The sequence below is a fragment of the Callorhinus ursinus genome, unplaced genomic scaffold (genome assembly GCF_003265705.2).
Source record: "Callorhinus ursinus isolate GAN/ISIS: 27379988/994484 unplaced genomic scaffold, GSC_fseal_2.0 scaffold80, whole genome shotgun sequence".
Lineage (NCBI taxonomy): Eukaryota > Metazoa > Chordata > Mammalia > Carnivora > Otariidae > Callorhinus > Callorhinus ursinus.
The window spans coordinates 1631452-1653193 of record NW_027397142.1 but is presented as its reverse complement, the minus strand read 5'-3'; the positions used below and the strand labels follow the sequence as shown (position 1 = coordinate 1653193).

At 46.4% G+C, this 21742-nt stretch overlaps 1 long non-coding RNA gene across 1 annotated transcript; it reads left to right on the top strand.

Moving 5' to 3' along the window:
- The first annotated feature begins 1658 nt into the window (after nt 1–1658).
- On the top strand, nt 1659–5922 carry LOC141371603 (uncharacterized). The gene is made up of 3 exons (XR_012376684.1): nt 1659–1817; nt 5155–5304; nt 5604–5922. It is a non-coding gene; the product is annotated as an uncharacterized lncRNA (long non-coding RNA).
- The last annotated feature ends 15820 nt before the right edge of the window (nt 5923–21742 follow it).

Below are 21742 nucleotides of genomic sequence, written 5' to 3'. Positions count from 1 at the left end.
TGCATAACTGACGACTCTCTTAATAATTCTGTCAGACAGGCAGACGAAGGCCAACCACCGTGACTACTGGTCTACAGTTTAGGATGACTACCTAGGTCTTTTTCCTTCGTCCCGGTTATTTTTATGGGCATTTTACCCTTTTTTTAATCCTATTTTGATGTAAAAGTCAAAAACAATTTCCGCTCTCTGGGAAATATAAGAACTATTGATATGCTCAAGTAAATTTAAGCCCTCCGAGGCTGCTCCTTCTGACCGTATACTGGACCCTGGGAATTCATGGTAAATCACAGTCATTTCCACGACAGAATATGTCCGTGTGAAACCTCGCGGGACGATTCCCTGCCACTGTCTACAACAGACAAAAGACAAGTGCATTGATTTGGGGTCATAAAACAATGATACACGGAAGTTATATCTCCACGTGAGCCAAGTTACATTTACCACTTACCTCAAAAGGTCAGAAGAGCACCACGGTTTAGACATTTATAGCAAGAATGATGAGTAAGGCCCCCAGCTTACTAATATTAAAGGTATGACAAACTCTGTGGCCATTACTTTAATGCTACTACCAAGGAATGCTTTAGATTTCAATAGGTTTACAAGACCAAAAATACAAAAGGCAAAATTTCACATGCACGTGTGGAAAAAATACATTTACCTGCTGCCTTCACTCTTGATACAACCAGACCTCAGGTGGGCATGGGATGAATATCCATATTGTGGGAGAAGGGAATGCATAAGGAGGCAACAACGGGGGGGGGGGGGCGGTGTTCACATCAATTTTGATTTTGGCTTGTGTTCTGGGTAGCAAAACAACTTCTAAAATAAAGAGCCACAAAACTTCTGATACAATGCTTATTTCAAAAAGAATTAGCACAAGCCAAGAGGCCATTTTTTCCAGCCTGTAATCAATGCTAGTGGCTTCAGCAGCAAAAGGAAAGCATGATCAGTAGGAGATGGACTGTAACAAATTAAAGAAGACACCCCCACAAGGTTGTCAAGGAAACCAAACCAAGTGCATTTTTCTACAGAAAGAATCAAGGCTAAGGTGAACATGCCATGGAAGATTTTCTGACAAAAATATGTAAAGTCCCGTTGTCAAAAAATCTTTGAGACTAAATTTACTTCCAGGCTATTTCATTAAGCACTTCATCTATAATGCAAGCAGGCATGCCTAAATTTCCAAACTACCAGCTAAATGGATTCCCCTTCCTAAAATCAGCTAAGCTTGGGCCACTGAAAATACAGGAAATTTCCTAAGATCTCTTCTGCATGTTGTAGCAACATCAAAAGAAACAATCTCAACCAAAAAAGTAAAGAGGGAGAAAAAAAAACTATACCACAAAGAGGCTTTCCCAAATTTTGACTTTGTTTTTCAAAATGGAGCCTTTTTAACATTTGTTTTTAAGCGAAAAGGCAAGGGAACGCAAACTGAAGCAAGAGCTCAGCCCGAGTGAGCCATTCGATCCTGGGAGAGAGCAAAGCGGGCTGCACAAAAGGTGTCAAGTTGGTAGAGTGATGTGAAACCCTCCACAAGGAAGTGGGCAAGAATCATGAGCAAGAAGTGACAGGCACTTGGGGGCGCAGAGGGCACGGCTGGGCAGGTGGAAGGCAAGTAACGTCAGCAGGGTCTGCAGCAGCCCGGCGCGCGGGAGGCGTGGGAGGCGAGGTGCGCGCACCGCTGCCGCGATCCGCGCCCTTAAAGGTGAGCGGCCGCAGCGCGTGGCCCCGGGGGCCGGGAGGAGGGGGCGGGGCGCACAGGTGGCCGGCCGAGCGCCGGGCCCGGGCCGCGCGGCGGGGCGTTGTGCGGCCGCCAGGTGAGCCAGGGCGGGCCGCGGAGCAGGTGCTCGGCGTCGGGGCAGGGGCGGGCCGCGCGGGAGCGGGGCGGGCGCCGGCGGCTCTTACCCGGTGCCGCAGTCCACCACGCAGGGAGGCAGGGAGCCCGCCATGCTCGGCACGCGTGCCGCTTGGCCCACGCGGGCGGCCCGGGAGGCGCCGCCGCCGTCCGCTCGCCGCGCCGCCCGCTCCCGGGAGCCTCCGCAGCGCCGCCGCCGGGGGCCCGGATGCTCGGCGGCCGCCCACGTGACGCTGCCCAGCCGGCCAATCAGGTTGCGGGCACGCCCCGCCCCGCCCCGCCGCCCGCCCGCCATCTTTACTACTGGCGGCGAGGCCTCCTCGCGTGGACGTCCAATACCGCTGCTGAAGCAGTTGGGGGCTATTTTTAACTGACTTACCACGAACGTGACCTCGTTTCCGGGCCCTGGCTCCTTCTCATCCTTTAAAGCTCGGCTGGAAAGTCACCTTCTCAAGAAGTTGTCCCTAATCATCCTAAGTAGGCCCCCTCCCTGCACCTTACTCTATCTCGAGGACCTATTACTTTCATTGACAGCGCTTGGAGCAAATTTTTAATGCTAATTTATTTGTGGTTCCCCCAGCCCCGCCCCACGGGACTGTAGGCCCCGCCGGGATAGGGCTGGTGTCTGCCTCACCGTGGGTGGCCTGGTGCTCAGCACGGTAGTTAGTGCATGCATGGGAAGCACCTAAGTGTTTGTTGAGTGAATGAATAACCTTCACCTTAAAGATGAAACAATGACCGTCAGAGCTGATGGAATCAGTGACCTTAGATGGAGGTAATACCACAGCAAGATCATCACGGGAAGATGTTTCCAAGTATCAAACATGAGATGATGCTCCCAAAGTTCTTAGTGAAACCAGGAACCAGGGGCGCCTGGCTGGCTGGGTCCGTAGAGCATGTGGCTCTTGATCTCTGGGCCCTGAGTTCAAGCCCCATATGGGGTACAGAAATAACTAAATAAACAAACTTTTTTCTAAAAGGAGTTAGTGGGGGAGAGGGGGGCAAAGCAGGCAAGTATCTACCCACTATGTTATGAAGGCATGAAAGCCCCACTTGCTTCCAGCTCCCTGCCCTACCATAAATTCTTGACAATTTTTTAGGAGCTTCTGGAGACTTAGTTTCATGTAGTATAACTAATATTTAAAGCAATGTGTTTTTTCCCTAGAAGAAGTACTAGATGTGTGGGTCATTCTAGGTAATCCATGATCGTTCCTTTCCCCTCCCCCACCCCAAGTGAAGTGGCGAAAGGAGCAGAAGATGAGAAGGAAATGACAGGTCAGGAGGGGGAGGAATCCCCAGTAGGACCCCAAGGCCAGGGACAAACAGTGACTTGCCTGCTTTGTGTGTTGCCAAGGGCCTGCCCAGCTCCTGTTCTTTGAAGGCCCTAGTCAGAGTGTTGTAGGTAAACTCTGGGTTGCAAACTGTGGCACTGCCTTGTCTCTTACTTTCCTTCACTTAGTACGTATTTATCGAGTGCCTACTGTGAGGCAGGCTTTGTATTATATTGGGCATGAAACAGGAAGCAGAGGACTCAACAGTGTTTGCCTCCAAACTGTAGAGTCTAGTGAGGGGTAGAGACTGTAAACGGGCAACCACAACGCAGTGTGGTAAAGGCTAAGATGGGGGAAGTCCAGGGTGCCCAGAAAGCCAATAACAGGGCACCTGACCCAAACCTGGGAGTCAATGACGTCTTCTCAAAGCAATGGTATCCAAGCTGACACCCAGAGGGTGGGTGGACGGTAGCTACATGGTGGAGAACGTGGGGTGGGAGAGTATTTCTGGGATGAGAAATATATACAAAACCCAGCAGGACCTCAAGGCTCATATATGGCTCAGTTTGCTTTGCCAGAGAAGAAGCCTCAGTGGAACTGGGACTAGCTAGTAATAAAGCATATGTGCGGGGCCCTGGGGTGGCTCAGTCGGTTAAGCATCTGCCTTCGGCTCGGGTCATGATCTCAGGGTCCTGGGATCAAGTTCCGCATCGGGCTCCCTGCTCAGCAGGTAGCCTGCTTCTCCCTCAGCCTCTGCCCCTCCCCCTGCTTGTGCTCTGTCTCTGTCTCTCTCTCTCTCAAATAAATAAAATATTAAAAAAAAATAAAAATAGGGCACCTGGGTGGCTCAGTCGGTTAAGCGACTGCCTTCGGCTCGGGTCGTGATCCTGGAGTCCCGGGATCGAGTCCCGCATCGGGCTCCCTGCTCGGCGGGGAGTCAGCTTCTCCCTCTGACCCTCTGCCCTCTCGTGCTCTCTATCTCTCATTCTCTCTCTCTCAAATAAATAAATAAAATCTTTTAAAAAAATTAAAAAATATATAATTAAAAAAATAAAAATAAATAAAGCATATGTGCCTTTGTGGGGAGTGTCCCTTCTGCATAGGACTCATTGGGAATGGTGGTCACAGTCCGCAGCTGGTAGGAAATAAAAGATTTCCTGACCCTAATTATTTCCTCTAGACACCACTAACCCTTCATTATCAGCTAAGATGTTTCCATATGCAGATAACAGAAAACTTAAGGTGCCACAAAGAATGGGCACATTTTATTTCATACAATAGGAAATCCAGAAACTCCAGGATAATTCAACCACTTGAATTCAAACATACAACCAAATGACATATTGTAGGCCTGTACATTCCATTCCACCAGCACATTGGCCTTTGTCCTTCGACTTATCCCTTGCTGTTGAGAGATGGCCATAGCCACTCCACACACCATAACTGTAATGGACGGGGACCGGGGGAAATGCCCCCATCTTCCTTCCTAAGAGGGAGAGGGAGGAAATGCTTTCCCAGAATTCCCCAGCTGCTTCCCCTCATGTTTCATTAACCTGGCTCAATTAGTATCCTGGGGCTGCTGAAACAAAGCCCACAAACTGGGGTGCTTAACACAATAAACACTTGGGGTGCCTGGGTGGCTCAGTCAGTTAAGTGTCTGACTCTTGATTTTGGCTCAGGTGATGACCTCAGGGTGGTGAGGTCGAGCCCCACATCAGGCTCCACGCTCAGAGCAGAGTCTGCTTGAGATTCTCTCTCTCTTTCCCTCTCCCTCTGCCCCTCCCCCGACTCACACTCTCAAATAAATAAATAAATAAAATCTTTAAAAAAAAAAAAAGTCATTTCTTTTCTCACAGTTCTAGAGAAAAGAAGGCCAAAATCAGGTGTTGGCAATGCTGTGTCCTCTCTGAAGACTCTTGGGGAGAATCTTTCCATGTGTTTCTCTTAGCTTCTGGTGTCGCCAGCAATACTTGGTGTTCCTTGGCTTATAGATGCATCACTCCAATCTCCGCCTCGTCTGTCACACAGTGTTCTCCCCGTGTGCCCACATCATCACATGGCGTTCTCCTCTTCTTAGAAGGACATCAGTCATATTGGATTCTGGCCGACTCTAATGACCTCATCTTAACTTGATGACATCTGCCAAGGCCCTCTTACCAGATAAGATCACATTCACAGGTACCAGGGGCTAGGGCTTCTACATGTCTTTTAGGGACACAGTTCAATATCAGCCTATGCTAAAAGCAGCTATTGGTATGGGGAACTGATGGGCTGTGAGGGGCTTACACTATTAAAGACCACCTCCCTTGGGCTGGAAAGCGACCTGTGTCCTCTGAAGCATGCGGCTGCCAATACCTGGTTGGAATCGGGTTTGAGCAACAAGAAGGGGAATGACAATCGACAGTTGCTGTCTTGCTTGTAATTTTCCCAACTAAACCATATATTCTAACTCATTCTACGCCTTTTCACTCCTCTAGCCTCTGCTTTGGATGGTCGCTGAAACAAGTCATCCTTACTGACCCCGCTCGAACTGTGCCACTTGTGTGACGCTATCCATCTTCTCACCACTGTCTCCTCTGTGCTCCCAGAGAGCCGTGTGCGCCCTTCCACTCTGCCTTACTGGACGGCATCGTGAGGGTGACGCTTCCGTCACCCCCATACACAGGAGCTCCCCGAGAGTTGAAGCGTGTCTTTTATATACTTCTGTCTCCAGTTCATTAGACACTACCTAGCATCCTGTCGCCACTTTCAGTGAATGATTGTGGACTAAATAAAAGCCATCAGGAAATTTTTAAAACTCTCAATTACACATGACTTTTGCTTCTATTTACTTTTTGTCGTCATCAAAAGCAAAGGAAAGCAAACCTTAGGCATAACTTCTATGTTCGTGTTCTTGCCATTTTTTTCTATATATTATAATATATGCATCTGTGTCATTCTTCTTAGATTATAAATGATACATCAGATACTAATGGCTTCGCTTGTGACAGTGTTAGAACAAAACACCCACAGAGAAATAAACTTCATGTTCTGGAAGAAGCGCTTCAAGTACAATCTCTAGTAATAATATTGCCAAAGGGGTTTGTTCCCTCCAATATACTTTGCAAAATCTACTCATTTGATTTGTTGTTAGCTTTCTTAAGCAGAAAGAAGCATCTCTTTCTTGCGCTTCTCCCCAGCAATGACTCCCACTCCCCCTTCCCCCAAACGGCAGAAATGTGGAAGCCAGAACACTTCCCGAAAGGTCAGCATGTGTACGTGATGTGAGCGTTTCCCAACTGCTATCCTGAGTCCTGAATAAGTTCAGGACCACTTTTTTTTTTTTTTTTTTAAGATTTGCTTATTTATTTGAGAGAGAGACAGCATGAGCAGGAGGGGCAGAGGGAGAGGGAGAAAGAATCCCAAGCAGACTCCACACTGAGCACAGAGCCCAATGCAGGGCTCAATCTCAAGACCCTGAGATCACAACCTGAGCCGAAACCAAGAGTGGGTTGCTCAACTGACTGAGCCACCCAGGCGCCCAGGACCACTTTCAAAAGAACTTTTAACAAACACCTTTTGATGCTGGGGATGATGCATATTTATGCACATGAAGACAACTTTAAAACAAAACAATCAGGGCTTAGAGATTGTCAATCTAATGCAGCTTAATCAGTGAGCACCCAGACAATGTGATCTTAATTTCCTGTGTTTAACTAGTTGTGCTGGGCCAAGAAGGAAAAAGAACACAAAAACCAAAGGCTGCCTTCAAAAACTGCCCACCCCGCCGCTCTGTGAATCTTAAATCGTAGAGCTGTAAGCAGGAACGATCTGTGTGTCCCCTGTTGCCGTGAGATTGCAAATAGAGAAGAGTACCAAAAACTCAGGACCCACTCCTTTGAAAGTAGCTGGCATTCTCCTTTAAGAGGAAGGGCCTGTCACTACACTCAATGGACTTCCCGGAGGTCTTGGCAACCCCTGGAGAAAATGGTCCAAACCAGAGCTGATTGGCCAGAGTGTGTTGAGTGTGTCAGAGAGTTGATAATAGACCCAAACCATAGGACGGGTACGGAAATCACCAAGATCGTGAACACATTCAGACCAACTCTGCTGTATTTCTGCCTCCACCCGTGGCACTTGCTCAGGCCGGAAGCCCTCCTCTGCTGCCCTCCTCCCATACTGTTCGGCGGCCAAGTCCAGCTCATTCAGTCCGCCCACTTGCCCTGCGTCTGCAGCCTGGCTTTCTATCCCACTATCACTCTGACTGAACTATTCGGTGGCCTCCCACTAGCCGCCCTGTCTCCATGCTTTGCCTGTCCAAGACAGCTTTGGGGCAAGTTATACTGTTATGAGAGGTGTCGTGGCAAAATACAGGTTTGTACATCATGCCAGCAACCTCTTTCCCCATAGCCTTTGGTGAATCCCTGTGAATTACTGTGGAATTTGACCCAAACCCTGACTGTGGCATTCAAGGTCCTCCACAATCCGCTCCTGAGTTACCTTTCTAATCTCATCTCACGTTACGCCCTTGACACATCAGGGCAGCACACAGACCACACACCAAATGCTCTGTATTGTCAAGTCAGTCTAGAACGTTCTTCTTCACCTACCCATCCTCTTCATCCTTCAAGATTCCATTCCATACAGAGTTCACTCATCCTTCAATTGCAATTCAAAACCACTTCCTTTATTTACAAAGGAACAAAATAAGGTGAGTGCTTCTTTATGTCTCTAATCAGATCAATCACTAATTCTATGTCTACCAGTCAGAATCTAGAAAAGAATCTATAGATGTGCATATTAATAAGACCCTCTGTTCTACCAAACAGTATTATAATTTTATTTGTAATGATGTCCTATCCAACTCCGATGGAGAACTGAATAACAATAATGTCTTGGTTTACAAAGCATTTTCAGGACATCGTCACACTTACTCTCCATCACATTCCATGAGGTAGGTATTATAAATACCTCTTTTAATAAAAAAAGAAAACTGGGGCTCATACTTTTCAAATTAGGATATATTAATTCATTAATTCATTTCCTTTCGGGGTACCTTCTTTAGGCCCTCTTGAGAAAACAAGGAAATGCTAACGTGTCATAACACCAGCATCTGGAAGCACAGAGATAATGGGTGTGGGGAGCCGGGAGGGATCCCAACAGCCTGCCCTTCAGACTGACCTGGTCCTTTGATCATTTCAAAGACACTTAGAAAATTTTGAGCTCTTAACCTTGAATGTTTTCTATTTCTAGTAACAATTGCCCATGAACTTCCATTAGGCAATGACTATATGTTCTAGAGACTGAGTAGCATCCAATAAAAATCTAATTCTTTTACCAATAGGAATGAAACCACTGAGTAGTGTAATTGGACGCCAGGCACTCTGGACAGAGCGTACTGCCAACAGCCCAGTCCAAACGTCTCTTGCCATTGTGCAATCTCACAAGCAGCAGGTTTTGGAGGAGTTGACTGTCCAGGGCCCTCTCCTTTCCTTACTGATGTCCATTCTAGAATGTTTTTTCAGAAGCAACACAGCAGGAATTTTTATGTAACTGGAATGAATGAAGCAAGACTGTGCCACTTCAAAATATCTTCACCAGATGTTGACTTGGTCCTTTTGGGCCAGAGAAGTTGTGCAGGGAAACTCGAAGAGGGCATAGTGAATGATGTGGAACACCTGAACAGTGGCACGTGAAAGGGCAGGGAGCAAGAACCCAGGCCAGCTAAGTTGGAGTCTTTTCATCCAGCCAAAATTCTGGTTGCAACAGTGTGTTGCAAGTGGACCATGTCTTAGATTACTATTTCTTGTGCTCGCCTTACTTACCAAGGTGCAAAATGAATTCTAGCAAGAATGGTTTGCAGAAGGAGAGGAAGAATGAAGGGGAGTAAGTCAGAGGGGGAGACGAACCAGGAGAGATGATGGACTCTGAAAAACAGACTGAGGGTTCTAGAGGGGAGGAGGGTAGGGGGATGGGTTAGCCTGGTGATGGGTATTAAAGAGGGCACATTCTGCATGGAGCACTGGGTGTTATGAACAAACAATGAATCATGGAACACTACACCAAAACAAATTATGTAATATATGGTGATTAACATAACAATAAAAAATTAAAAAAAAAAAGAATGGTTTGCAGAAAAAGAGTCACTGTGTTCCCGATAAATGTAACTGATAACAAATAGCTATCAGTTAATGTAAAAATTATACTGTATTCTTAATCCAGACACTTTTTGGTTGCATTAATAACAATAAAAAATGTATAAAATTAATTTTCTTTGTTAGCATATGGAAAGAGCCCAAATTTTGAAGTCTTTGTGGATGTGTTCAAATGCCATCTCAGAGACTTAAATGTGTTTCTGCATGAGTTATTCACTATCTCTGAGCTTTAGTTTCCTTATCGGTAAGGAAGGGTTTTTCTGAGCTGCACGGTCAGTTTACAAAAATGCCAGGCACTGTAACAGGGAAAGTGTTCACTGTCCTCACTGTCTCGGCTCTCGGCAGCTGCTTTTCCCTCTGATTAGTAATTCTCATGTTCTCAGATTTGTGTGCCCACAATCTGTGATCTCTGTTCTGACTATTTGGATGATGACTAAGGTATTAAAAAGGGTCGAATAGACTGATCCTCACTGTTACTTAAGATTGGAGACATTCTTTCCCATTCTTAGACATGAGCTGTATCGAATCATTCATGCCCTCTCACCGGCTCTCCCTATGACCAGGCTCACTTAATTCTCATGATGCTAAAAACTTGTCTAATTCAGAGTTAAATGGTTTATATTGGTAAAAGGTATAGCTATGACGTCAAATGGCCTGAGTTTGAATTTCAGCACTGACTTTACGAATTTGTGATCTCGGGCAAGTTATTTAACCCCTCCGTACCTCAATTTCCATCTTGGTAAAAAGAAGGAAATAATACTACCTGCTTCATGAGGGCTGGTGCAAAGAATAAAGAGATAATTTATGTAAAATGCTTACAATGGTGCCTGATACCTAGCAAGTATTAAATAGTTATTATCATCATAATGTTATAATTACTGTTGCTATATGGGAATCAAGTGTTCCAGGTTGACCTCATTAGTACTTAGATTTTTTGAGAGAGAGAGAGCGCGTGCTCACGTGCGCACACAAGCAGGGGCGTGGTGTGCAGAGGGAGAGGGAGAGGGAGGATCTTAAGCAGTCTCCACGCCCAGCTTGGACCATGACGTGGGGTTCAATCTCATAACCCTGAGATCATGACCTGAACCAAAATCAAGAGTCAGATGCTTAACCAACTGAGACACCCGGGCACCGCAGTACTTAGTTTTTAACCCATCCAGCTATAGAAAAACTACCACTGGAAAATGTTCCAGTCATTCCAAGCTGAATACCTCATTTCTGCCTTGAAGAAGAAAGTGAGCTCTATTTAAAAGTGCTTAGCACCCGTGGAAAGCTGTGTTGCTTTTGCACTTGCAACATGCAAAAGGCTATGGGCTTACTCGTGCTCACCTTGGAAGCAGCCTCATTCAGAGGAGCATTGGTCAGGTGTTTAAAATCACTGAAAGACTAAAGTAGGTGGCAATCATTCAAGCAAACACTAAAGAGGGGGATAGCATGAGTGCCTTGCATGACCCCCCCACCCCGTGCAGACTGGCGCGAAGCCCCGTCTACAGGCTCACTCGCTCAGTCGGCCTGCCCCAGGCTCCAAGTCAGCCCGCACAGGCCCCTTCCTCCTACCATGACTCGTTTCTCTCATCAGTAACTTTGCCCTTGCAAAATTTACCCATCTAGCTCTTGAGTTTTGTCTTTTTTCCACAAAACAAATAATAAAATGGCAATAAATACATATCTATGAACAATTACTTTGAACGTGGGCACCTCGGGGGCTCAGTTGGTTAAGCGTCTGCCTTCGGCTCAGATCATGATCCCAGGGTCCTGGGATCGAGTCCCGCATCGGGCTCCCTGCTCAAGGGGAAGCCTGCTTCTCCCTCTCCCTCCACTGCTGCCCCTGCTTGTGCGCTCACTCTCTCGCTCTCTCTCAAATAAATAAAGTCTTAAAATAAAATCTTAAAAAAAATAATAATACTCTGAATGTAAATGGATGAAATGCTCCAATCAAAAGACATAGGGTGACAGAATGGATCAAAAAACAAGACCCATCTATGTGTTGCCTAGAGGAGACTCATTTTAGACCTAAAAACACCTGCAGATTGAAAGCGAGGGGATGGAGAAATATCAATCAGGCAACTGGCATGCCAAAAGAAAGCCAGAGTAGCCATACTTACATCAGACAAAATAGACTTGACTCTTTTCATTAGTAGGCTCTAAGCCCAATGTGGGCCTTGAACTCAAGACCCCATGATCCAGGAGTTGCATGCTCTACCTACTGAGCCAGCCAGGCGCCCCAGATAAAATAGACTTTAGAACAAAGACTGTAACAAGAGTTTTGTCTTTTCTGTTCCCATCTGCAGTCTTGCTCACGGAAGAGAATGGTTATTGACCGCGGTAGTTCAGACTGATCTCAGCTGAAACCCTTCCCAACACTCCCCTTATTGGGCAAAGAGGAGGTTGCTAATGTTTTTTCTACCCCAGAGTTCATATATAAATATGAATATTTATGCCGTCATGAGACAGAGTTCTCTACACTCAGGAGTCCGTATAAGCGCAGTTTCACACTTTTGAAGTGGCTGGAGATTCAATTGCACGTAGAACCTGGTTCCCACCAACCTGCTGACCACAGGAGCCGGTCACTTGTGGTTTGGTAACTGTGAACCCCATTGTCTCTATATGGACATCCGTCTCACAGCCAAATACACAGCTCCGCTCAGAGCTCAGTTAGCTAACAGAATTCCTGCCGGTCAAATTCTTGCTGGCTAGTTTTGGAAAATGCCATCTTTAGCCAAGTATCAGAACTTTCTCCGCTTCCTCCACACCCCTCCTCACATGCTTCCGCCTCCCAGCCATCCTCCGGACCCAGCTTTGGTGCACAGAAATCAGAAGACAGTGTCCTCCCCTCTGCAAAATGATAAAAACCTGGAAGGATGACCGAAGGTCCTTTTGAGATGTGATTCTGCAAATAATCAAGGGGTCAAGACACCTACTGTAAGCAAACAGACAAGAGGCCTTTTGTGGGTGATTAGTGTGAATGTCAGCCCCAGACGGCTTCAGTTACCTTCTTCTCCCCTCCTTCTGTTACAGCCTCTCTTGTCCTCTTGCCTTCCCCCTCCCCCCTGTCCCTGGGTCACTGGGCAGGAACACCGTGCGTGGCAGGGCTGGCTTTGTTGGCCGCCGTCTGAATGCACACACTAGAAGGGCCCCATGCCTGCTTCAGTGCTCCACTGCGGCAGCCGTCCCGAAATTCTTTATCACCTTTTTAACCGAGGGCCGGGCACTTCCATTCTGTAGCTGCTCCTAATGCCTGGTCTTACAGCGGTGACCCTCCAGGACGGTCACCCGGATTGACATCCCGAGCCAGCGTGGGAGAAGTGGAGGCCAGGCTGCTGGCCGAGGGGATCCTACCCTGCCCATCTCTGAACCCATCGCCAACACCCAGCAGGGGCCTGGCACGCGGGGCAGATCAACCACTCTGTGTGGAGGGGAGGGGAGAGGAGAGGGAGCGCTAGGGCGGGGAGGGGAAGAGAAGGGTGGAGGGAAGGGAAGGGAGGGGCTATAGGATTCACTCAAGCACCATTTTTTTTTAGATTTTATTTGTTTAGTTAATTTTTTTTAAAGATTTTGTTTATTTATTTGAGAGAGAGAGAGAATGAGAGAGAAAGCACATGAGATGGGGGGAGGGTCCGAGGGAGAAGCAGACTCCCCGCCGAGCAGGGAGCCCGATGCAGGACTCAATCCCAGGACCCTGGGATCATGACCTGAGCCGAAGGCAGTCGCTTAACGACTGAGCCACCCAGGCGCCCTGTTTAGTTAGTTTAAAGAGAGAGAGAGAGAGGGAGAGAGAGAGCATGAGCAGGGGAGGGGTCGAGGGGGAAAGAATCTCCAGAAGTCTGCCCTGAGTACAGAGCTTGATCCCACATCATGATCTGAGCCAAAACCAAGAGTCGGACACTTAACCAACTGAGCCACCTAGGTGCCCCTCACTCAAGCACCATTTTAACTGAACACTCCCCAAAAAGAAAATACCCTTCCTCTGAGTCCCTTTTGTTGTGTGAAATGAGGGAGGACAATGGGTCTTCTGCCTGAGAACCAGAACCAAACCTGGTCACCTCTTCACTGATACAGAGTGAATTTCCCCTTAATAAGCCAATGGAAATGGCCAGGATGTAGCCATTTAATGGATTTCTGTAGCTACCGGCCTGAAGGCAGCCGCACACCCCACATGGCCTCCTTCGGTGCGTCCTCCCCTCCGCTGAACAGAACATGTTCCCTCCCACTGCAGACAGCATTCTAAGCTTCCGCTTCAAACGTCCTTCCCCAGTTTCCACCTTCAAGACTCACTTGCAGAAGCTTCCAGACCTTTCCCTGCCCCGCCTGGACTTCCTGCAGGGGGTGCGGGCACAGGGCCACCACTGGGGCTCCCTCTGCTCTTACCCTTTGTTGAGCCGTTGCTGATTTACTTGCCTCTGTGAGGACCACCATTCTGTCCCTCATCTCTCTTGCCCCTGAGCTCACCCACATCTCTCCTCTCCCATATGCAGACTCTCTGGTCCTCTAGCCTGGCCATAGCGCACAAATGTCACCATTCTTTTTAGGTTTAGTCAAGAACTGAGCTTTCCAAGAGCCCACTATTGCACTACGATTGTTTGGAGATGAACGTCACACTAACCCAGCATCCATGATTACTGAGTAGGAATTAGCACAAAGTGAATCACTCTTGAGAGTAAATGGGCATAACACAGCAAGGGGCACGTGAGAGAACGCAGGGCCCCACAAACTCCCCGCGCAGGGGAGTTTGGAGCAGGCAAGGAGTTGCCCCCCAGGCATTAAAAAGGGCCACCGTGGAGAGGAGAGAGCATTGTGCCCTGAGGCAGGAGGTGAGGGACGGGAGAGCTGTGGATGCCAACATTTGTTTGCCTGGTTGGAAGTGTAGGGGAGGGGAAAAAACGGTTCCTCCACCCTCTTAGGTGAGTGACTGAGACATGTGAATTAACAGGAGAAAGCTTTGTTTCATATACACACAGGGAGCCTCCCCCCAAAAAAGTGAAAGCCCTAAAAAGCAGTGAGACCTGGGAGCTTAGATACCCCCTTAACAGAGGGCAATACATGGGGGAAAGTGACAAGACAAATAAAAGAGGTGTGGGCCTCTAGGGGCAGTACATTATGGGAAGGTAAATCTATGGGGGAAATTAATGGAAAACAAGGTTTATTTGTAAGGTTTGTTTATGCAGACCCATCTCCATGCTGACTTTCTATCTCCTGGGATCTGGCTGTTCCCTTCCCCCTGGCTCAGGAAGGGGGCGGCTCCTGCACAAAAGGAAATTTACGTCCTGCTTGCAGGCAGAAAGGGAGAAGGCAGAGAGTTCCTCCTGCATCTGCTGTTGCTTAATTGCCTTCAGCTCAAAATAATCATGTGCCAAAGTGGCATCTTTTGGGGTGTCATATTCTGGCCCAAACTTCAGAGATATGAAAGAAGATGTCCCCAAGATGCAGTTGCCCTCTGCCAAAAGAAAAGATTTTCAACACATTTTATACACAATGATTAAGTCCCTTTTAGAGGCTGGCTAAGGGATTGGGGTCTAGAGATGAACACCAGCAGTGGTGTGTAGAGAAGGGGGCGCATACAAGTCGGTTTGCGAACATGGCTAGGACGGAGTGGGGACGTTTTAGGGAGCACCAAGGAGAGAACAAATAATTCTGATTAGGACAAGCTCCACTGAAAATAAAATAATGAAAAGCAGGAAAAGAACAGCATTTGCAGAAGCACAGAGGATTTCAGGGAGTGGCTAGTTGCCCCGTGCGAGCTAGCGCAGGATGAACTGATTGAGATGAAGTTGGAAAGAAAGCTTTGAAACCAAGTTGGGAAACGTCTTCGATGCTATTCTATGACATGTGTACATTATTCTCGACAATAAACACCCAAAAGTGTTGTAGGAGGGAGGGGTGTGTGCGTGCGCACACGCACCTGGAGGAGGTGGGGAAGGGAAGAAATTATTTAGGAAACTATGGAAGTGGGTCTCAATAGAGGATCTTTATGGCGCTCGGGATAAACAAGACATTTTCTTTTTTTTTTTTTTTTTTAAAGATTTTATTTATTTATTTGAGAGAGAGAATGAAACAGAGAGAGCATGAGAAGGGGGAGGGTCTGAGGGAGAAGCAGACTCACTGCCGAGCAGGGAGCCCGATGCGGGACTCGATCCCAGGACTCCAGGATCATGACCCGAGCCGAAGACAGTCGCCTAACCAACTGAGCCACCCAGGCGCCCACAAGACATTTTCATGGTAGAAACAAAAGGTCTTGGGGACCAGTTGCGTTTAAAAAAAAAAAGCGAGGAAGAAGAAGATTAAATAATTGCTATTTTTAGCTCAGATGGCTCTGTGCGTGGTGAAGCCATGACCTCAGCCTGAAGAAGGACCAGCAGAATCATTTTGAGGCACTTCTGGGGTATCCAGGGAAAGATACTTAAGAAGCCGTTGGAAAGGTTGACCAGGAGCTAAGCAGAGAGGACAGGGCACCGTTCATGGCTCCAGTACCATAAAAAGGATGTAACTAATTCTCTGTTATGTTTGGAAGGGGCACAGGGCGTGGCTGGGTCGTGCATCCCTGTCTCTGCCTATGGCCCGGGGATAGAGACCTGTCAGTCCTGCCTGCTGCCCTGCCACCCGCCCCTTGCCAGCCACTGCCTAGCTCTTTCAGCTGCCCTATCTCTGGCCTGCATCCCAGTTTCAATGATTCAGCCCCACTGTCCCCATAAATTTATTTGTATTTGTCAGATTGTGTGTCCCAATTTTTGGTTTGGACAATACGAGTACCTTAGTCATCAGTTATCCATAACCCACACATTCTGTCACTGGCTTGGACATACTCCTTGTGTCCCACAGATAATGGGCAATCCTTGGCTTAGTCACTGACCAAGCACGTATCCCATCTGAGGTCCCAATGTCTGCCAGAGCCCCTCCACCTTGCAGCTTGCTGAGAAACTGCTGGGGCTCTTGGAGAAACTGCTTTAAGGAACGGGAGAAGGAAAGAGGTGATGAAGACAGGGAGGCCAGCTTAAGGGAGAGGATCCCCAGGGACCAGCTGCTCTGCTTCCAAGTCCTGCTGGCAAAGGTGTTTTATAAGAAAACAGAGGAGGGGGCAGTTAATCCTGTTAGAGGAGCCCCAAAACAACGTTGTAGGAAGGGCATTCTTAACATCCCAGTGCTACAGATCCTGGGCTCGCGCTCTGTGTCACCGCCTGAAATTCTAGATTCCATTTCTTTAAAAATGGAAACAACTCTGGGAAGGTGAAGGGGATCCGGGGCATTCACATATCATCATAAATTAGTGGTTGCTTTCCTGAGCCAGCTACTGAGGAAATGGGATATTGGACGCAGGGTGCACAGGTTAAAGGTGGCAGGGAGAAGACGCTGTTTATTTTTTTAAGGTCTGGACAACTGCCAGAGGCGCTGAATATTTCATCACCGCTGCAGGAAGAGAATCAGAGTGAAGCAGAAAACCTGCCGTAGAATGGGGGCTGAAGGCAGCTTGCAGGCTCTTGCACTCAGCGCCCTGAGAATAGCCCTGGGGTGTGGTAGATGGGCCCTGCGCCCTTCCCACGCTGCAGAGCCCCGCTTGTGGGATGCACATCCAGGCTCCTGCTCCATCAGCAGCACTAGGTAGTATTTATGGGGAATCAAATCAAATGCCTGATATTCTTTACGTGGGCAAATATGTTCGGAGTTCAAACAACTGAAAGTAAAACGAGCTCTTGGAGCCCAAGCCATGTGTAAGTTGGGAGTGGTCTAATAATAAAAATAGCGAACATTTTTTTTTTTTTTTGAGAAGGATCACCTCTTCTAACCCCTTCACTTTACAAACAAGGAAGCTGAGACTTAGGGAGGCTATGTGCTTTGCTGAAGGTCCCATATTTTGAAACTGATAAAGGACATTCAGAATTATTTTCTCAGTGACTTACTATTTCAAGTCCCTGCTCCTCCACAGCTCTGTCCAAGCACAGAATTGAACACCTGTAGCCATTAAGTCTGGTCCTGCCTAATCCCTGAGTTCATGAGAAAAGAAAACTAAAAACTCTTGGGGATGGTTCCATTCATCCCTAGTGGGTGGGTGAGGAATTTGTTCACTTGCCCTCACTCACGGGACCTGCTATACTGCAGTTATGGCTTGGGGCTTGGCAGCCTGCCGAGCAGCCCCCTCTCAGCGTGACCCTCACCACCATCATGCTAGGTTACAAGCCTGAGGCTTGGTGACGGATCCTTTACAACCTGTTGAGTGCTTGACACCTCCCTTTTCCCGGAGCATCGGGTCTCCAAACTAGGGTATATGTCAGTCAATCTGTGAGGTTGCAGGGAAATACAAAGAATTCTGATTGAGGGCACCTGGGTGGCTCAGTTGTTAGGCATCTGCCTTCGGCTTGGGTCATGATCCCAGGGTCCTGGGATCGAGCCCCACATCGGGCTCCCTGCTCTGCGGGAAGCCTGCTTCTCCCTCTCCCACTCCCCCTGCTTGTGTTCCTGTTTTTGCTGTCTCTCTCTCTCTCTCTGTCAAATAAATAAATAAATAAAAGACTGCTACTTAGATAATACATATAAAAAAAAAGAATTCTGATTGTACCTATTTTTTTATATAAACAGAAACAAAACACAATTTTGCTAATATCTAATAGCTTCGTGGACACGGGTCAGTGCCTTAGCTGGCCATGTGTCCCTAATGGAAAGCAAAGAAGAGTGGGCACTCACAGGGCTGACAGTGGCCCCTGTGAAGCCCCCCCGTTTATGTGCATGGGGGTGATGGATGACACTATCTTAAATTGTGTGATCATCACAGAAGTTTGTAATGAGATGCAGAATGACCCTGAAAATATTTTGAACGGCACATAGGTCCAGGGGTTATTTTCATTGCGGAGTACTTCAAAGAATCTTTGCATTTAAAGACAAGCCATTCATTTCTCCATTTCTGTAAAAAATATCTTTTTCAGCAATGCAGGCAAGTTTCAGTAATGAAAACAAGCACAGAAGGAAACCAAATTTGATACCAGACTGAATAATTATCATAGTGTTAAATAAAGATCTTGTGAAATAGTGAAGCATAATCGATCACAAAGTAAAATGCTTTTTGTTCCATTACTGGATGAAATTAAATGAGAATTATTTAAAAATATTATTTCATTCTTTCATATTTTTGTTTTTCGTGTATGTTTTACAGTAATATTAATACAGTAGCATATACACGCAACAATATATGTGTATAAATATAGGGCATACATACGCACAAAAATATGTAGTTCAAGTTCAAAAAAAAATTTTTTAATTTAAATTCAAGTTAGTTAACATACAGTGTAGTATTAGTTTCTGGAGTAGAATTTAATGATTCATCACTTAAATATATATAACACCCAGTGCTCATCACATCACGTGCCCTCCTTAATGCCCATCACCCACTTAACACATCCCCCCACCCACCTCCCTCCAGCAACCCTCAGGTTGTTCTCTGCAGTTCAGGGTCTCTTATGGTTTGCCTCCCTCTCAGTTTTTATCTTATTTTTCCTTTCTTTCCCCTGTGTTCATCTGTTTTGTTTCTTAAATTCTACATATGAGGAAGATCCTTATAAGGATGACTTATTTCGCTTAATATAATACCCTCTAGTTCCAGCACGTCGTTGCAAATGGCAAGATTTCATTCCTTTTGATCACTGAGTACTACTCCATTGTATATATATGCCACATCTTCTTTATCCATTCATCTCTTGATGGACACTTGGGCTCTTTCCATAATTTGGCTGTTGTGGACAATGCTGCTATAAACATTGGGGTGCATGTGGCCCTTTAAATCAGCATTTTGTATCCTTTGGATAAATACCTAGCAGTGCAATTGCTGGGTCGTAGGGTAGCTCAATTTTTAACTTTTTGAGAAACTTCCATACCGTTCTCCAGAGTGCCTATAACAGTTTGTATTCCCAGCAACAGTGCAAAAGCGTTCCCCTTTCTCTGCATCTTCGCCGACACCTGTTGTTTCTCAACATTTGAGATTTTTGCAAGTGGCTCTCTGAATTTTTTTAATGATTTTATTTATTTATTTATTTATTTATTTATTTGACACAGAGAGAGGGAACACAAGCGGGGGGGGCGGGAGAGGGAGAAGCACGCCCCCCGCCGAGCAGGGAGCCCCATGCGGGGTCCCATCCCAGGACCCTGGGACCATGACCTGAGCTGAACGGAGGCAGATGCCCAACGACTGAATCACCCAGGCGCCCCCCCGGCTTTCTGAATTTTTTAGGAATTGGAATTGAGTGGACCGGACTGGAATCTGTACTTGTACTTTCTCCTCATTTTCTAAATCCAGGTGCTGCAATTTGTCTATTGGCACCAACGCTTCCCACTGTGGATTCCTAATAACTGATGTCCTTCAGGACCTTACATCCCACAAGTTCCCACATGGAGTTGATCCAGAGCTGCCACCAGACCCTCAACATGTCAATAGCAAGGGCGGGCATCTCGCTCTGATAGAACGAAAAAGTCTGGAGAAAATGTGGACAAAGATATGCAAGAAGTGTCCTATCCCCTTCTCCTGAAGGAAACCTTCCCATAGCTTCCGATTTCGTTACTGCCTGTAAGTAGTAAACAAGGAATGGCGGGGCTTTGCTCAAATACTCCCTTCTACTCAGAATATGTTCACGTGTATAACCTTACGGCTTGCTTTCCGTTATCAACATGAGATGGGGGAGAAACATGTATTTTAACTGACCATTTATTAAAACTGCCTGTTCTCAGAAATACTAAAAAGCAGCAAGGTTTATTTTCAGGTGCTTTTATTGTCTATTCTCAGCTCACCTTCAAGTGGAAGTTCTAATGGTTTGGGGTTTGGTTTTTTTTTAAGATTTATTTATTTATTTGTCAGAGAGAGAGCACACCCAAGCACAGGGAGTGGCAGGCAGAGGGAGAAGCAGGTGCTCCGCTGGGCAGGGAGCCGGACGCGGAACTTGATTGCAGGACCCTGGGATCATGACCCGAGCTGAAGGCAGACGCTTAACCGACTGAGCCACCCAGGTGTCCCAGTCCTAATGTCTTTAAATTCTCATCCCACTGGCTCTTAAGAGGAAGAGAAGCAAGAAGCCTGAATTAGCCTCAAAATTAAGACATGTAACTAGCAAGGGACCATTTACTCTTCTTACTTTATGATGCCATATCTAGAACAATAGCGTGCACTCAAGGCATTTAATACATAGTTTTTAATTTATAGCTACTACTGTGTTATTCAAAATATGAAACTTCAATGCTCCATCAAAACCAAATATTGCATATCTTTTGCTTCATGATATCTAGCAATCAAAACAGTCACTCCATTGGAGAAGAAAATTAAAACCCACTGACAAGCCTTGTTCTCATAATTGTGCTTTATAATTGATTGATTGATTGCTGTCAGCCGCTGATATCATTCTATTGTCGGTCAGTGTCTTAGACGGATAAATGGAAAATTAGAACATTGAATTAGCTAATATGATTACTTACAAGGATATAAGTGAAATTCAACCGAAATAGTACAATATTTCCTTAATTTCCTTCCTTAACAAGGTACACCCTCAATTTACAACAGTTTTTTGTGGGGGGAAAATGCTTTAAATAGTGTTTAGAAAATTTAACGAGTGGGAAAAAAAAAAAACCTTATAACTGAAGAAAAATTTATAGTGCATATATTCCTGCAAAGTGCCAGGCTTTTATTCTAGAGCCTTACCCTTGAATGTGCTCAGTAGTGAAGCCTGAGCCAGAGTGCATTGCCCCCGATAAACCCCGGGTGAACTTTCACCTCTTTGTGCCTTTGAAAGGACATGCCACTCACCTTTGGACGCTATTTTCAAGTTTTGGGTGATTTTTCATTTTTTTTTAAAGATTTAATTTGAGAGAGAGAGAGAGCACAGGCGTGCGCACATCAGTGGAGGAGGGGCAGAGGGAGAGGGAGAATGAAGGTCTCAGGCAGACTCTGAGTGCAGATCCCCGATGCGGAGCTGATCTCACGACCCTGAGATCATGACCAGAGCCGGAACCACGAGTCAGACACTCAATCGACTGAGCCACCCAGGTGCCCCAGATAATTTTTTAAATAGTCTCCTCCCCCCTGACAAATAATACCTGCAGATTATATTTCTATTATTTATTCTGATGACAAGAAAAGGCTGGTCTCCTTATGTTTAGTCTGATTATTACACAGTTGCTGCAGAGGGTTATATTAATTTGTCAAGTGCAACGCCCCAAATATCTGAGGTGGAAAGTAACTAGTCTGCTGTTTAAGTTGACTTTAAAATTACTTGGAAGACTCTCCATCTCAGTTATATGAAGCTTAAGGAGCCCTCCATTCCAGGGTGTGAAAATTTTCCAATTAGTGGTAGCTTTGTCCTGCCTCTGTGTGTGGCTCACCATGCTCAGTCACTTGTTTGGAGCCTCTGAGTTCCCAAAATTGTCACAGCCTCATTCCCCAACTTCTTTCCTCTCCTGTTTGGGTGACCCAAGGGCACCTCCAGTTCCAGCACATACAAAGAGATAAATTATTATCT